The sequence below is a fragment of the Hemitrygon akajei genome, chromosome 11, assembly GCF_048418815.1.
Source record: "Hemitrygon akajei chromosome 11, sHemAka1.3, whole genome shotgun sequence".
NCBI classification, from domain to species: Eukaryota; Metazoa; Chordata; class Chondrichthyes; order Myliobatiformes; family Dasyatidae; genus Hemitrygon; species Hemitrygon akajei.
Genome location: NC_133134.1, coordinates 15,504,070 through 15,522,025, shown reverse-complemented (window position 1 = coordinate 15,522,025; position 17,956 = coordinate 15,504,070). Strand labels below are relative to the sequence as shown.

At 42.3% G+C, this 17,956-nt stretch overlaps 1 pseudogene; it reads right to left on the bottom strand.

Moving 5' to 3' along the window:
• The window catches only part of LOC140736327 (small ribosomal subunit protein uS9-like), a 47,103-nt pseudogene extending 33,695 nt beyond the window's left edge, over positions 1-13,408 (bottom strand).
• Between the last annotated feature and the right edge of the window lie 4,548 nt (positions 13,409-17,956).

Genomic DNA, 17,956 nt, shown 5'->3' with positions numbered 1-17,956 from the left:
CCAGGAGTCAAAAATGGCGAGCATTCTTAATTCCAAGATTTCAGTTTATTTTAGAATACAAGCAAACATACAAGTACTAAGCAAACTAAATGAGGTGAGAAACTATGCTAAATTAATGCTCAAGGGTGTAAGACAAAGGAATAGAAGATGGCACTTCCAAAAAATCTATCGCTTTTACAGATAAGATAGAAAATTCCTTAGTGATAATTAGTTAAAAAGCTACATGCAACTACATCACGTGGGTAATGTGCTAATACTTAGCCAATGGAAAATGAGAAAGGTGATAAGCTGTTAGTTTAGCTGCTATACTGCTTTCTGCCAGTGAGTGTGAAAAATATATGAGGTTGCTAAAAGTAGAAATCCTATAAAAAGTATTATTTAAAAAAGACAGTTGTTTCCAGCACCAGGGTGCAGTGGAAACAGTCATAGATAAAAAGGAAGAATTTTTCCAATGCCGCCGGAAAGGTGTCTTTAGCCAGCACTGGTATGAACCTGCCGAGTCAACAATCTACTTCAGTGCTCAGAGTTTGGACTGTGTGTTCATGTTGCGGACTAAGCTGTGAAAGGAGAGAAAACTGAACATTGAAAATGGGGCAAATGAAGCACAAAATCTGTTTCCTCGGAAGAAGGCTGTGCTAATCCAGAGCTGCAGATGTGTGCTGTTGCCCAGAATCAGGATCAGGTTTATTGTCTCTGAAGTCACATAACCAGGACTTGGGATATGCACCAGCTGCTCATACCCAGCACCCACTCTCGTTGCTTCACCTGACTCTGATTGGGGGGCTAGGCTGGTGCTACACCTTGCCCAAGGGCTGGCAGAGGGAAGGAGCGCCTGTCAGCTCCTTTGGTAGAGAAGTATTTCCACCCCACCTCCTGAATCAATAAAGAAATAGAGCAAAAGAGGAAAAGTGAGGCAGTGTTCTTGGACTGTTTGGAAGTCTGATGGTAGAAGGGACAAAGCTGTTTTTAAAATGTTAAGTGTGAGGCTTCCGTCTCCTATAGCTCCATCCTGATAGTAGCAATCAGAAGAGGACGTGTTCCGGATGTTGAGGATCCTTAATGATGGATGCTACCTACTTGAGGCATCATCTTTGGAAGATGTCATGGATGTTGGGGAAGCTTGTGCCTGTGTTGGAGTTGGTTGAGGCTATAACCTTTCTGAAGTTTCTTGTGATTCTGTGCACTGGTGCCTTCATATCAAGCGGTGATGCGGCCAGTCAGAATGCTCTCTACAGTCAACCGAGGAAATTTGCTAGTGCCTTCCGTGTCATAGCAACTCTCCTCAAACCCTAAAGAAGTATAGTTGAGAGACTCTAAGACATCGCTGGTAAGGTTAGAACAAGGCTTTGCTGTCCCAGGATGAGGACCAACTACTTAGAACCAGGATAAGAAGAAATATCTTCTCTCAGATTGTCCTAATTTTTATAACTCTCTGCTCCAGAGGCTGCAAATGCACTTTCACATTCAAGGCTAAATGACCATCTTTGGACACTAAGTGATCAGGAGTATTGCAGTCTATATAGATTATGCAGTGATATATATAGTTAGCAGCTCTTCTGCTTCAAGCTAGCATGGGTTAGAATACAAAACATAGAACAGTACATCACAGTACAGGTCCGCCGGTTCACTATGTTGGGCCGACCCTTTAACCAAGATCAATCTAACCCACTCTCCCACGTAGCCCTCCATTTCTCTATCATCCAAGTGTTGAAACAGTTTATGGTGCTTTTGGGAATTGTCTTATGTCACTGTTTTCGTCTTCACTAAACACCGTTTTGATTGATCTCTGTAGGACCCTGTTAGCAGACATGCACACTCAGCAGGCTTGAAAAATAATGCGTGAGTCTCTGTCTACAACATCTTCCCATATTAAGACATAACAAGGGGTTAGGCAGGTAAATAGACCTGAGACACATGATAAGCTGTGGCTTCAAAGAGAAGCAGAGGGGGCTTGCCATCTGTTTCAAATGTTCTTGTGTTTCATTGACATTCATGGTGAACTGCCTCTGTGAACCAGAATGCCAAGACACATTTTATGTGCTCTGAATTTTTATGACATTTTATTGGTCAAAGGTGCACAAGGGTATGTGGAATCTGTTGCAAATTACCTCAGCCAAAGCTTTTGACCTTTCAGAAAATTTAGAAAAAACAGGGTTAATGGAACGAGATCACTACAAAACAAAAATGATTTAGGTGCGAGGAATTTTTTAAGGACAAGTTTCCTGCATGGTCCACTGGTTAATGTGCATCAAAGGTGTCCAGAGTTGATTTTCCTGACCTCTTTTTACTAGAAAGAAATATGGTCAGTTTCTGTGCCTTATCTGTAAGCCCCTAACTGAGAAACCAAAATATTGGCCATTTAATATTAACTTTTAAAATGCTATGGAGGGGGATGGTATAAAGACCCCTTGAACATCACAAGGTAGGTTTCTAGTTAAACAATTAGTTTCCTCAGACCAGGACAAAATGGAGTCTACATCTTCAGCCCTGATGCACCATCAATAACTCACTCTGAGACGTAAAGGCGAGGTATCGGCTTTTATTGACTGGAAGAAGGAACAAGCAGTGAGTGACCACCATGCTACATCCTGGAGACTGAGAGGCCGGGCTCAGACCTCAATCGCCTTTATACAGAGGTCTGTGGGAGGAGCCACAGGAGCAGTCATCAGGGGGCGTGTCCAGACAGGTATATGTAGTTCACCACAAGCCCAACTTAAAATATATCAGCTGCTACAATTATGGTGGTTTTCTAAACATTTATATACACATTCACAGAGTGCAGGACAATGAGGGAAGATTTGATGGAGGTATACAAAATTATGAGGGCTATAGAGAGAGTAAAGTCAAGCAGGCTTTTTCCACTGAGGTTGGGTGAGACTAGAACTGGAGGTCATGGGTTAAGGGAGAAAGGTGAAATACTTAAGGGGAACCTAAGAGAGAACTCAGAGGGTGGTGAGGCTGTGGAACAGGCCACCAGCGGAAGATGTGGATATGGGTTTGATTTCAAAGTTTAGGAGAAGTTTGGATGGGTACATGGATGGGAGGGGTATGGAAGTGTATGGTCTGGGTGCAGGTCAATGGGACTAGGCAGAATAGCAGTTCAGCATGGACTAGGTGGGCCAAAGAGCCTGTTTCTGTACACCATGACCCTATGACATTTCTAAAGTATATTTAAAAAACACAAAATTTCCTATGCATGTGTTAGCAGAGGAAAATTTAGCAAGAGAGTTTGGTTAAATGTAAGGGGAGAGAATCCAGTCAGTGGCAAGACCCTTAGAAGCATTGGTGTACAATAGGGATGTTGGAGTTCAAGTTCGTAGCTCCCCGAAAGTGGCAACAGAAACAGATAAGTTGGTAAAGTAAGTGTATGGCATGCCTGTCTTCAGTGTTCAGGTCGTTGAGTATAAGAGTCAGGAATTCATGACACAGCTGTATAGAACTTTAGTTTGGCCACATTTGAAGTATTGTGTGCAGTTCTGGTTGCCCCATAACAGGAGAGGTCTGGAGGCTTTGGGAAAGGTGCCGGAAAGATTCACCAGGATGACGCCTGGATTCAAGAGCATTAGCTATAAGGAAAGGTTGGACAGACTTGGATTATTTTCTCTGGAATGTCAGAGGCTGAGGGGAGAGCTGGTAGAGGTTTTTTTTAATTATGAGATACATAGATAGAGTAGTGTCCTTTACCCAGAGTAGAAATATCAAATACAAGCAGGCACAGCTTTAGAGGGAGAGGTGGAAACTTTAAAGGAGACGAGCAGGGTAAGTTTTTTTTCTATACACAGAGACCGGCAGGGATGATGGTGGAGACAGACATGCTAGTGGCACTTGGAAGATGTTTAGAAAGGGATGTGAACTTATAGGTTTGTGGACCACGTATAGGCAGATAGGTTTAGTTTAATTTGGCATCATATTGAATGCTGAAGAGCCTGCCGTGCCACACTACACTCTGCTCCACACGTCCTATAAGGTAGCATTAAAATTCAAAGTAATCTTATCATCAAATATGTCTACCACAGGGGGTTCCCAGCCTGGTATCGACGGACCCTTCAGTTAATGGCAGGGTTCCATGGCTCAAAAAAAAAGGGTTGGAAGCTCCTGGTCTACCATATACAACCTTGAAATTCAAATACAAAACAAAGAAGTACAATAGAATTGACAAAAATAATCCACACAACAAAGACCATCAAATACCAAAAGTGGAAAAAAAAAAGACTCCACAAAAGTGAGTCCACAGCCACAGAGGCTTCAGGCCTCAGCTGCAGAATCAGTTCATCACTGCAGCAGGCAAGGCATGGAGTCGCGAGCGGAACGCCGGTTCCTCCTCCACCCTCAGCCGCGGACTTCTGGCAATAAAGACAGGCTGTAACATTCATGTTAAAGGAAGAAATGGCTTGGAGAGGAAATTCCAGAGTCTGGGCAGCTGCAGCTGAAAACACAGTGACCAATGATGAAGTGGTTAAATTAGCCGATGAGCAAGAGAAAGAGAAAAGAAATGAAAGGAAGTCAATCTCTCAATATCTTGCAGAGCCAGAAAAGATTATAAATCAAGTTATGGATAGGGAATCCTATATCCACCCAGAGACCTTTATTAGGTACTCCTGTGCATCCACTAGTTAATGCAAATATTTAATCAGCTAATCATGTGGCAACGACTCAATGCATAAGAGCATGTAGATATGGTCAAGAGGTTCAAAAAATTTCCCTCGCCCTCCCCTCTTCTATTCCCCACTGTGCCCTCTTACCTCCTCTCACTAGCCTATCACTTTCTCCTGGAGCCCCTCCTCTTTCCTTTCTCCTACGGTCCATTCTCTTCTCCTATCAGATTCCTTTATCTCCAGTCCTTTCCTACCCACCTGGCTCACCTCCCAACTTCTAGCTATCCTTCTTCCCTTCCCCTCACCTTTTTATTCTGGCACCTTTCCCCCTCCTTTCCGGTCCTGAAGAAGGGTCTCGACCTGAAATGTCAGCTGTTCACTCACTTCCATGGATGCTGCCTGGCCTGATGAGTTTCTGCCGCATTTTCTGCATGCTGCAGGAGGTTCATTTGCTGTTCAGGTCAAACATCAGAATGGGTCGAAATGCGATCTAAGTGATTTTCATCATGAAATGATTGTTGGTACAGGACAGGGTGGTTTGAGTATCTCAGAAACTGCTGGTCGCCAAGGATTTTCACACACAACAGTTTCTAGAGCTTACAGAGAAAGATGCAATATACAAAATACAACCAGTGAGCAGAGGGACAGTGGGCGACAGCATCTTGTTAACGAGTGGGGTCGGAGGAGAATGGCCTGATTGGTTCAGGCTGATAGGAAGGTGACAGAAACTCAAACAACCTCAGAGAATTACTTGAGCATTTGCAGTAGAGCACTCTGAACAGACAATATGTCGAACTTTGAAGTGAATGGACTACAGCAGAAGACCACAAACATACACTCAGTGGCCACTGTAGAGGAGGTACCTAATAAAGAGTCTACCGAGTATTCATTTCAGTGCCAGTGAATTACAAATATTGAAAATGCGCAGTTTGCATACCAAGTCTAATGAATATGTAGCTTTAGGATAATCTGCTTTGCTGAAGATGGTATCAAGCGAAGAGCCTGCACGTCCATTACACCAGGCTTGGATACTATCCAGAAGAACAAAACAATATCTTATGTGGGATAAGCTCAGATAAACTGTCAGAGAGGTTGTACAATCATGATTACTCTTGACAGAAAGATAACGAGAAACCTCTTCCATTGGTGGAAGGGCAGAGAATGGAGGTGATTCATAAGAGAGAAAACGACAACCCAAGGGCAAATATCTTAGCAAAGCAAGTGATTAGAATCTGCACTCAGTGCTGGGTGCTGAAAGCAAAAATTCAATCATTGCATTCGAAATGGAGGTGGGAGTGTAGTTGAAAGGCGAGAAATGTGTAGGAACATGGGGAGAGGGTAGGATAGTGGTGATGCATATTTAATATTTCAGTAATATTTGAATAATATTGTAAATATATTGCTTGATTAATCATTTTTTTGTTGTTTACATAATGCATTGTGGGTTATATGTAAAAGTATGTAAATAGCATACATCATCATGCCACCATGTTATATGTGCGCACCTTGCTTAAAGTAAAAACGTACACAAGTTATTTCCAGCAATGCATTTTCCTTTCAATTAGTTTTTATGTTTTGGAACATAACATAACAAGTGGGAATGCACACAAAATACTGGCCTCGGTCCGAAACGTTGACTGTTCACTCTTTTCCATAGATGCTGCCTGACCTGTTGAGTTCCTCCTGCATTCTGTGTGCGTTGCTTTGGATTTCCAGCGTCTGCAGATTTTCTCATCTTGGCGACGAGTGGGGAAAAAATGACGTCACTCTTCTGTAGGCCCAAGATTCTGATTCACATTTAGAATCAGATTTGTGTGTCACATGTACAGTACATCGAAATATACAGTGAAATGCATCACTTGCATTAGCAACCAACACACCTAGGGTTGCGCTAGTGGCAGCTCTCGAGCGTTGCTGCACCTTCTGGTGCCAGCGTAGCATGTCCACGGTGCTCGGCAGTACAACACAAGCAACAAAACAACAGCGAGATAATCTCCTTTCCTCTCTCCCAGCCACACACATAGACAGTGCTTCAACTCTAGGGCAGTCTTCCAGTCTCCAAGGCTTCTTCTTTCATGCTTCTGATCGACAAGATGGGCTCAGTGCTCCCTTCCATGCTGCAGCCTTTCTGTGCTTTATTGTTAATTCTTTACACATATGCACACAGAAATACTCAGAGATGAATAGATGCTGTCTGACTTGCAGATTCCTTCCAGCACTTCATGGGAGTATTGCAGTGGAATGCCTTCCATAGATGGTTTGCCAATTATCTTCTTAAAACTTTGATTGTATTGTCAAGAAGTTAACTGAACAAAGGCAACACTCACCCATGAAAACTGGCCATTCCTAGTTTGCCATTGCATGAGAGTAATTATGAACTCAGGGCACAGGTTATGGCCAAAGAGCCTGAAAAGAGTTAAGGTTTGAAGCAAGGTAACTATAGGAAAGATATGGTTGCACTGGAGGGGTGCAGAGGGGTTTTAGCTGAATGTTGTCTGGTTTGGAAGACTTTGTTTACAAGGAAGAGAATGGACTTGTTAAAATAAAATTACATATAAGTCACAGTATACTACCTCGAAATTCATTTTCTTGCAGGTTTTTACAGGAAAATAAAGAAATATAATAGATAAGAAAGAATGACAAACAACCAATGTAAACAAAAGACAAATCATGCAAATAATAAAAAAATAAGTGAATAATACTGAGAATAGGAGCTGTAGAGACCTTGAAAGTGAATCTATAGGTTGCAGAGACAGTTCAGATTTGAGGTGAGTAAATTTACCTATGATGATTGTTGGGTAATAACTGTTCCTGAACCTGATGGTGTGGGACCTAAGGTTCCTGTATGAATAATAGATAGAGGCATGGATATAAGAGGCCTAGATATTTCCCTACTGTGGGTAATGAAAAACAAGTCAGCACAGGTTTAAGGGGAGAGGGAGGAATTTTAAAGGTGACTGGAGAAGAAAGTTGTTACACAGAGAGTGATTGATCACTGGAATGTGCTGCCTGAGGATATGGTGGAATTAAGAACAATCTCTCTGTTTGAGAGACATTTGGATGGCACTTGAATAAGATTAGAAGGATATGTATCTAATGCTGGCAAATAGGGTTAGAGTAGATGGGTTAGCATAAACATGATGGGCAGAAAAGCCTGGGTTTTTTTTGCTCAACAACTCCATAGTTCTGTGAAATAAATATAGTCAGATACCTGTACAATTACATATTATTCAAATACATCTGAGAAAAGAAAGGTGTTCTGATAACGTGGAATATTTCCAAAAGTCCTCTTCCTGCCCTCCTCAGTGACTAACTCCCTGATAACTCTTCACCAGCACCCCCCCCCCCCCCCATCCCCATACCTCTCCAAACTCACTTCCTTGGAGAGCTGCGTGGGAGGTTTCTTCACAACACCCGAGCGAACCAGAGCACTGGGAATCCTGGTGATTGGTTCCTCACCCAGGGAAGAAAATCACCTCCCAGTAGATTCACTGGGATTAGTGCTCCAGAATTATAAGTAACAGACCCTGTCAATGGAGCACACACAAAATGCAGGAGGAACTCAACAGGCTAGGCGGCATCTATGGAAGAGAGTACAGTCAACGTTTCGGGCCGAAACCCTTCAGCAGGACTGTCAATGAAACTGTATTGACCGCAGGTGAAGCCATAGTCCCTGCTTATCAGCTGGAGAAACAGTCAAAGAGTTGGGGCAAGAGGGGAACTAGAATGGGGAATGGGACCCTTCACTCCTTCTGTCATAAAATACAGGATCTCCCGGTGGCCGCCCATTTCAACTTGACTTCACATTCCCATTCTGACATGTTGTCCATGGCCTCCTCTGCTGCCATGGTAAGACCATACTCAGATTGGAGGAGTAACACCTTATACTCCATCCAGGTAGCCTCTAACCTGATGGCATAAACTTTAATTTCTCTAACTTCTGGTAATTTCTGCCCCTGATCCCTTCTCTCTATTTCCCTTCTCCATTCTGGTTCCCCCCTCACCCCTTCTCTTCTCTCCACATGTCCATCATCTCACTCTGATTCCCTTCCCTTTTTTTCCATGGTCCGCTGTCCTGTCCTATCAGATTCCTATGTCTTCAGCGCCTGACTTCTTCCACCTATCACTTCCCAGCTTTTTACTTCATTCCCCTCCCCCACCCACTCACCTTTCCCCCTCATCCACTCACCTACCACCTGCCAGATCTTCCCTCTCACCCCCCTTCTCATTCCTGCTTCTGACCCTTTCTTTTCTGGTCCTGATGAATGATCTCGGCCCAAACCATTGACTGTTCATTCCCCTCTACTGATGCTGCCTGACCTGCTGAGCCCCTTCAGCATTCTGGGTATGTTGCTCAAGATTCCCAGCATCTGCAGAAACTCTTGTGTTCAGGGTCAAAACAGGCCACCTGCTGGCACCCAGGTTATCACAGCAAACATTCATTCCTTTCCACTGCCAAAATGCACCTCCCAAATCCAAGACCCCCTAAGACCAAAGGGAAGGGCAAGGGCAACCAGTACAGAAAACAGCAGTACTTGCAGGTTCCCCTCAAACTGCACACAGTTCTGATCTGGAAACATTTTCCATTCTTTTGTCATCTCCGCTTCTAAGTAGTGGACCTGACTGTCCTTCTCAACGAGAGGTCTACAAGGTGTCCTCACCATCACCTTCCCATGAATAATTAGTTACCGCAATAAATGTTGGCTCAATCCCAAACGATTTAAAAAGAATTAAAAATGACCTTGAAACAAATGATAAAAAAACCCTCTGAAATTAAATTCAAAATATTAAAGCATACTTCTGCTTGGAGAGTCTCTCAGGGTCAATTATAGCTTGTTTTCACTCTAGTTCTGAAGGAGAATAGCTGGTGATAGTAAAAGAGTGTTAATTCTTTTCTTTCTTAGCAACGTTTATCAATGTCATGTTATTCGAAAGCCTAAATTTCTTTATGGATAGAATCTGTTGGCCTTTAAAGGGCAATTCTCATCAGGCAAGAACCCCCAAAGCTGCATCAAGGGCTGTCCAGCTGGAATATGCTTGCTGTTCCTGGAGATAACCAGACCCGCCTCCCGTTCCTGTGATTGACAGCTCATTATCGAGCACACCATGCCTTGCAGGCAAAATAAAAAGCTGCCCTAGTCAATATCAATCAACCAACTCTATCAATTAACCCCAGCAGAATTCATGAACAACACACAGCTCAACCATCACTGATGTTTATTTCTTTATTTGGGAAATATTACTCCCTCAGTTGCCTACATGTCAGTAATAATATGCACAAGTATAAAATAATACTCAGAAATACTTGCAGCCAATATTGACGCATTTTGGAGGACGACTGTATAAAAATAGTGGGAAATAATGTAAATTTACCTCAAAGTGGTTTAGTATGTTTGACTGGCATGCTCAACATCAACGTAAACGTTTTCTGTCTTCTATGAAATAAACAGAATCAAACATGTCCCTCCAGAGTGTGAAATGATGCTGAATGAGTGCTGCTATGTTTGTGACTCAATAGAGGAGTACTGCTACCTTGAAGTCAGAAGATTGTGGGACTCTGCTGCTCCAGTGACTTCAGTGTTAAAATCTAGGCCAACTCTCCAGAGCACCACTGATTGCCAGCTAAGATAAGAAGAAAAGCAGGGGTCAGCTACTGAGACTAGCTATTGAATATGATCATTGCTGGCACTGACAAAATGCTGGAGGAACTCAGCAAGTCAGGCAGCATCTATGGAAGGAAAGGAAAAAGGAGTATCCTCCCGTATCCTCATGACCTCAAAGTTCAAACTTCTAAGTAAATTTTATTACCAAAGTTAATATACATCACCATATACTACGCAGAGATTAATTTTCCTGTGGGCATTCTCAATGAATCTATAGAATAATAGCTATATCAGAATCTATGAAATGCTGCCCAACTAGGGCTTTCAATCAGAGTACAGAAGACAACAAGCTGTGCAAAAACAAAACAAAGAAACTATAATATAAATAAATAAGTAATAAATATCAAGAACATGAGATGAAGAGTCCTTAAAATGGGTGTAGGAACATTTCAGTGATGGGACAAGTGAAGTTGAGTGAAGTTTTCCCCTTTGGTTCAAGAGCATATTAACAAGATATTCGAACAATTGTCTGCAGCCCACAGAACGTCACCAAATATTGCCAGCGCCATTTTGCCTGGCCATCTCCTCGCTTTGGCTTCCCCAACTCCTTCTCTTTATTCCATGGGTCCACTGTCCTGACTGGGGAACAAAAAGACGTTATGTAAGGAAGCAATTACTCAAGAATACAGTGCCTTAATTTGATTAAAATCAGATTTAGTGCTTGAACAGAGGTTTCATGGATTTTGGCCACACTCTCAGAAAAAGTTATAACAAAATTGCAAACAATAAAATCAGAAGGAAAATTCCTGGTCCATTGCAGGATGGTCAACCTTGTGAAGAAGAGAATAATTAATGAGTTGCATTCTGGCGAGACTGAAGAGAGCTGGACTATGCACATTAATATTCATGCTCTTCTACAGGTGTTCAGCAGATAGCTTCCTAACAAGCTGCACCACTGCATGTTACAGAAACTGCACCGCGACGGACAGGAGGGCTCCACAATGGCTAGTCAATGCATCACTAGCAGCTACTCACCTGCCATCGAGGACATATTGGCAGAAGCGTGCCGGGAAAAGGCCAGCAATAGCATAAAGAGTCCCACCCACCCTGCTCACCAGGGAGGAGGTTACGTAGCATCCCATACCAGAACCACCAGACTCAAACTCAGAGAGACTGTACTGTGTTAACAACTGGGATTTCTTGGGCAGAGTAGTTACAATGCCCGGCTGTGATTCATCTGGATCGGATGCTTGTTAAGTAGTATATGTGTGAGCAAGCATCTATCACCTCACCTTTTATATATCTATTAGCTGATTGCAGAGGACCATGCCCAGATCTGTCCATCTTGTTATAATGGAAGACACAGTTGTCATTACATTTGAGTCACACCTATGGATGAACATCAACCCTCCCAGATTTACTTACAGGGCAGGGAGAGGCCTCAGCTGCTCCATCGGCTTTGGTTGAACCCCCACCCCCATCCTTAAGCTTCTAATATCCCCATAAGATCAAGATCAAAATCCTCCCCACCAATGAGCACATCTGCCACAAGTTGCCACAAGAAAGCAGCATCCATCATCAAGGACTCCCACCATTCAGGCCATGCTCTCTACTCACTGCTGCCATCAAGAAGGGGGTACAGGAGCCTTGGGTCCCACACCAGTTACAGGAACATTTATTACCCTACAACAACTAGCATGGATAACTTCACTCACCTCAGCTCTGAATTGATTCCACAACCCAAGGTCTCTGCAACTCATGCTCGCTGATATTTATTTACTTATTTTTGTATTTGCCTAGTCTGTCTTCTTCACAACATCAATTGTCCGTCTTTGTGTGTCGTTTTTACTTTCATTGAAACAATTGCATTTCTTTGTTCTACTGTGAATGCCTGCAAGAAAATGAATCTCAAGGTGGTATATGGTGATATACATACGCACTTACTTTTACAGTAAATTTACTTTGACCTTGTCTTTAATATTGAACAAAATGGTGTTAGCAGCATGCCAGGAATTTAGTTAGTCTCATTGTCTTGAGTGTGAGGTGTTATCACCAATTTATATTCTCTTCCTCATTTAATATTGGTGAATCTCAGATTCTACTGACAATTCTTGTCCACATCCACCATTTTCTCACTAGATACCACAAACACGAGTGAACCCAGTTAGGCAAAGGTCTACCTTTAACTGAAGGCAATGATTGGTATTCATAAAAATGAAGAAAAGTGCATCAGATTTTTATCACACAACAGAATGGCTATGATTGCAGTAAGATATCGATTCCACGAACAAAATGCCTGATGTTATGACCCAGAGAGTGGGAAGCAAACCGTTGTCATGGAAATCGAAATGGAACAGAATACACAATACAATCCAGCAGACAAAATGCATGAAAAAATAAAGCTGCTTAAACGTACAATCAGAAGTTGAACACATTGCTGACATAGGATAACCAACTGTACAGCGGAGATATAAAAGCTGCTAATTTTATCCCAAATGTCCACTAGAACCTTTGGCAAATTCCTGGAAATGAGAGAGTTTAACAATAGAATTCTGTTATCTCAAATTTCAACAATGCGCTTGAGGATATAGAAATTAAGGGCAACACTAAGTAGGGAAGTATTTTAATTATTTAAGGCCCTCCTCGGGATACACAGATTGTTACCCAATATCCCCTCTCAACTTGCTTTTATTCCTAAGGTGTCACAGGCAAGGACAAACCACGAGCTGTGGAACACATGGTGGGCATTTTGTTTTTAACCGTGTGACAGTTAGATATTTGTTTGCACAAACCAAAATAAAACGGTAAGATTTCTGGTAACATACTGAGGCAGCAGGACCACCGAATTTCTTGGCCTGACAATGACGAAGATTAGCAACCAGCAGAGTCCTGTCGCACTGTATGAGGATGTCCTTCATCTCCTTCTGGATGGCTTCTTACCCATTTCTGGTAGTAAGCCACCAATTTAGAAATGGATTGATGGATAGCATAGATTTGAGCTACGTGGCCATGAACTCTGACGTCAATACCCATAAATCCTTCTTTATCCAACAGCAGAACTAGCTCCACCAGTTTGTACTGTAAAGTCTTTGGCACATTATGGTGCAGAGATCTGCCATTCACTTTGATGAGGCCGTTTCCTCTTTTGCAGTGGGCTGTTTCCTTCCACACAAAGACCTGAACAGCTTGTAAAGGTCCTTTAGCAGGCATGTTCTTGAACCACTGTGGTCCTGCTAAGGTTTTTGAGCCAGTACTGATGAACATCAATGAATGTATGGACTGGGATCTGGATAGGGGTAATTTATGTGACTGGACTACTGCTACCCATGGGTTTCCAAAGCTCTCTGTCACTTGCTTCTTGTAATATACACTCAGTGGCCACTTTATTCAGTACTTCTGCATATACACTTGCTCATTAATGCAAATATCTAATCAACCAGTCACGTGGCAGTAACTCAATGCATAAAAGTATGCAGATATGATCAAGAGGTTCAGTTGTTGTTCAGACCAAACATTGGAATGGGGAAGAAATGTGATCTAATTGACTTTGACCGTGAAATGATTGTTGGTGCCAGACAGGGTGGTTTGAGTATCTTGGAAAATGCCAATCTTATAGGATTTTCACAAACAATAGTCTCTAGAGTTTACAGAGAATGGCACGAGAAAACAAAAAACATCTGGTGATCAGCAGTTCCATGGGCAAAAATGTTTTGTTAATGAGAGAGGTCCTAGGAGATTGGCCAAACTGGTTCAGCTGACAGGAAAACAACAGTAACTCAAGTAACTGTGCAGAAGTTATTTGTGTGTGTACAGAAGAGCATCTCTGAATGCACCACACATCAGACCTTGAAGTGGATGGGCTTCAGCAGCAGAAGACCATGAACACTCACTCAGTGACTACATTATTCGTACCGGAGGTACTTAATAAAGTGGCTACTGGTGTATATTAACATACTGGCCACATACATTGGGGGCTTGATAAAGAACTTGATACAAACATTAATTGGCAATAATTAAACAAGCTTTAGACTACAGAAAGGTATTGAAGATCTCGTCAGTTGGCTTGAAAATTGTGAACAGTAACAAGGCAATAGAAATCCACAGACCCTTAAAGGTAACAAGCATCCATTTAGGAACATTGAGTTTATCAGTGTCAGGTAAACCCTCTTTAGCACAAATGCAGTCATAAGTTGCTATCAAAATCTCTCTGTACCATTTTTCCCCAACATCCATTTTTTTAAGTAATCCTTGCTTGACAACTTTGGTCTGCACCGTAAAACCAACATGTCCTCTGTTCCATCCACCCCATTCCTCTCTCTGCAATTTAATATATGCTGATCATGTCAATTTTCCACTACCAGTGAATGGTCCTTTTCCTGAAATGTTAATTTCAGTTCCCATTCAACTGATTCAGACTGGTCTGTTGACTATTCCCACTATTCCCAGCTTTGCATCCCGTCCATCTGCGTGCTGTGATTGGATAGTTAATACGATGGCTTAAAAATCAGATACGGTGCTTTCATTTATTACTTGAGACATAGAATATGGGTGGAAGGAGGCCATGTTAATATGTTGTGTTTATTGGCTCAGGGCCTGTGCTCTCTGGACTTTAGAAGAATGAAGGATGTTCAATGAAACTTAACAAATATTGAAAGAATATTGAAGTGGAGAGGATGTTTCCTATAGTGGGGAAGTGTAGTTCCAGATGGCACAGCCTCAGAATAAAAGGATGCCCCTTTAGAAAGGAGATGAGGGGATTTTCATTAGCCAGAGGGGGGGTGAATCTGTGGAATTCATTGTCGCAGATGGCTGTGCAGGCCAAGTCACTGGATATATTTAAAGTAAAGGTTAGTTGATTCTTGATTAGTAAGGGCATCAAAGGTTACAGAGAGAAGGCAGAAGAATGTGGTTGAGAGGGATAATAAATCAGCCATGATTGAATGGTGGAGAAGACTCAATGGGCCAAATGGCCTAATGCTATTCCTATGCCTTACAGTCTGATCGTCTTATAGAGATCACTGTTCAGATAATGTGTACAGTTCATTCACCACATTATAAGAAAGGTTAGTAAATTTTAAATTGGTAAATCAGTTTATTATTGTCACGTGTGCCGAGGTACAGTGAAAAAACTTTGCTTTGCATGCCACCCATAGTAATCATTTTATTGCACCAGTATGTTGAGGTAGGCCAAGAGCAAACAACGATGGAATGTTGAATGAGTGTCACAGTTACAGAGAAAGTGCAGTACAGGCTGACAGTAAGGTGCAAGGCCCGAATGAAGTGGATTGTGTGGTCAAATGTCCAGCTTATTGTACTTGGGGACCTTTCAATAGTTATTATAACAGTGGGATAGAGCTGACCTTGGGCCTGGTGGTTAGTGTTCTCAGACTGTTGTATTTTCAGCCCAATGGGAGATGGGACAAGAAAGAATGCCTTCTCAATACATTTAGTAGTATTAACACCTTTTTATAAACAATAGCACCATTGCCATTTACTGTATATGGCGCCCTGAGGTGATACATGCTTTCAATTCTAATCGTTATCTCATTGTTGTCTGTGGCGCACAGATTGGCCTCTACATTTCCTACACCATAATGGCGGTGACAACTTTAATATACACCCAGTGGACACTTTATTAAGTACATCCTGTACCTCATAAAATGGCCACTAAGTAATATTTGTGATCATCTGCTGCTGTAGCCCATCCACTTCAACGTTCGACATGTGTGTTCAGAGATGCTCTTCTGCACACTACTGTTTTAATGCATGGTTATTTGAGTTACTGCCACCTTCCTGTCAGCTTGAAAAAGTCTGGCCATTCCCCTCTGACAACGCTCATTAACAAAGCATTTCCACCCACAGAACTGCAGCTCAGTGGATGTTTTTTTTTTGTTTTTCACACCATTTTCTGAAAACTCTAGAGACTATTGTGTGTGAAAATCCCAGGAGATCAGCAGTTTCTGAGATACTCAAACCACCCTGTCTGACACCAGCAATTATTGCACAGTCACAGTCACTTAGATCACATTTCTTCCCCATTCTGATGTTTGGTCTGAACAACAACTGAACCACTTAACTATGCCTGCGTGCTTTTCTGCACTGAGTTGCTGCCACATGATTGTCTTTTGCGCACTGTCTGAATGCCCAAGTTGGTGTGGTCTTTCATTGATTCTGTCATGGTTATAGTTCTGTACACTTATTGAGTATGTCTGCAAGAAAATTAATTTATGGTCACATATATGTACTTTGATAATACATTTACTTTGAACTTTGATTTACATTAATGAGCAGGAGACACAAAAGACAGAGAACTTTGGAAACCCACGGGTAGCAGCAGTCCAGTCACAAAAATACCCTTATCCTGATCTCAGTCCAGACATTCATTGATGTTCATCAGGACTAGCTGAAAAGTGCTTAGCATCAGCTGTGGAACCACCTTCACTCGGTTAGTCTCAGTGGTTCAAGAACATGTTTGCTAAAGGACCTTTGCAATCGGATCAGGTTTATGTGTAAAAGAAAACAGCTGTTGCCCATTGCAAAAGAGTAAATAGCCTCAAAGCGAATAGTAAGTCTGTGGGTGCCGAAAGTATGGCATTACTGCGGGCTGCCCCCAGCACAGCCTTCGCTGATTTGATTTGATGCAAACGACACATTTCACTGTAGTTTTCAATATACCTGTGACAAATAAAGCTAATCTTCAAACTCTGGTGTCGTTCAGTCCGACACTCTGACCTTCCTTGAAACAAAACACATTATGAGGATTTGAGAAGGTTGAACGCAACATCAATAAGACGAAAGAATTGTTTGTGGACTTTAGGAAGGTGAAGTCGCAAGAATACAGATCAATCCTCATTGCGGTGGAAAGGATGAGCAGCTTGGGTGCAAAATATCAGAAGGTATATCCAGGGTCCACAATATTGATGCGATCACAATGAAGGTACAGTATGCCAGCTCCTATTTCATTAGGAATTTGAAGAGATTTGGTATATCGTCAAAGACTCTAGCAAATTTCTACAGATGTACTGTGGAGAGCATTCTGGGTGGTTGCAACACCATCTGGTATGGAGGCACCAATGCACAGGATTGTAAGAGGCATCTGAGGGTTGTAGATTCAGTCAGCTCCATCACGGGCACAACCCTCTCTACCATCAAGGAGATCTTCCAAAGGCATTGCCTCAAGAAAGTGGTATCCATCATTAAGGATCCTCAACATCTGGGACTTGCCCTTTTCTCATTACCACCCTCAGGAAGGAATAACAGGAGCCTGAAGACCCAAACTCAGTGACTTAGGAACTGTTTCTTCTCCTCTTACATCAGTCTTCCGAATAGGCTATGAACCAATGAACACTATCTTGCTATTCTTCTTTCACAATTCACTTATTTAATTTTATTCTTGTTATTTTATTGTTAAGCCTAACACCTCTCCTGGGGCAGAGGCTGCTGTTAAGCCCATCACCACAATTGGGGCATGGGCTGCCGACAGCTTCGTACCCTGTACAACTTCGTACAGCTGTCCTGGGACATTCTTTCACATTGTCCGCAGGTATAGCCATCTTCTATCCTTCCTCTCCAAGGGATGAGGTTTTTGGAGCTACTGTTGGTGTTTCTGTAGTTCCAGGTTTTTTACGTGGTGGGGTTTGCTAGCGCTATGCCCAACCCTCCTCTCTTCGCAATTGTGCTTGGGGCAGTCCATGGCAGGGTTAGTTACTTGTACTGTAATTGTAACTTGCAGTAGTTTATTGTGCCTGCACTTCACTG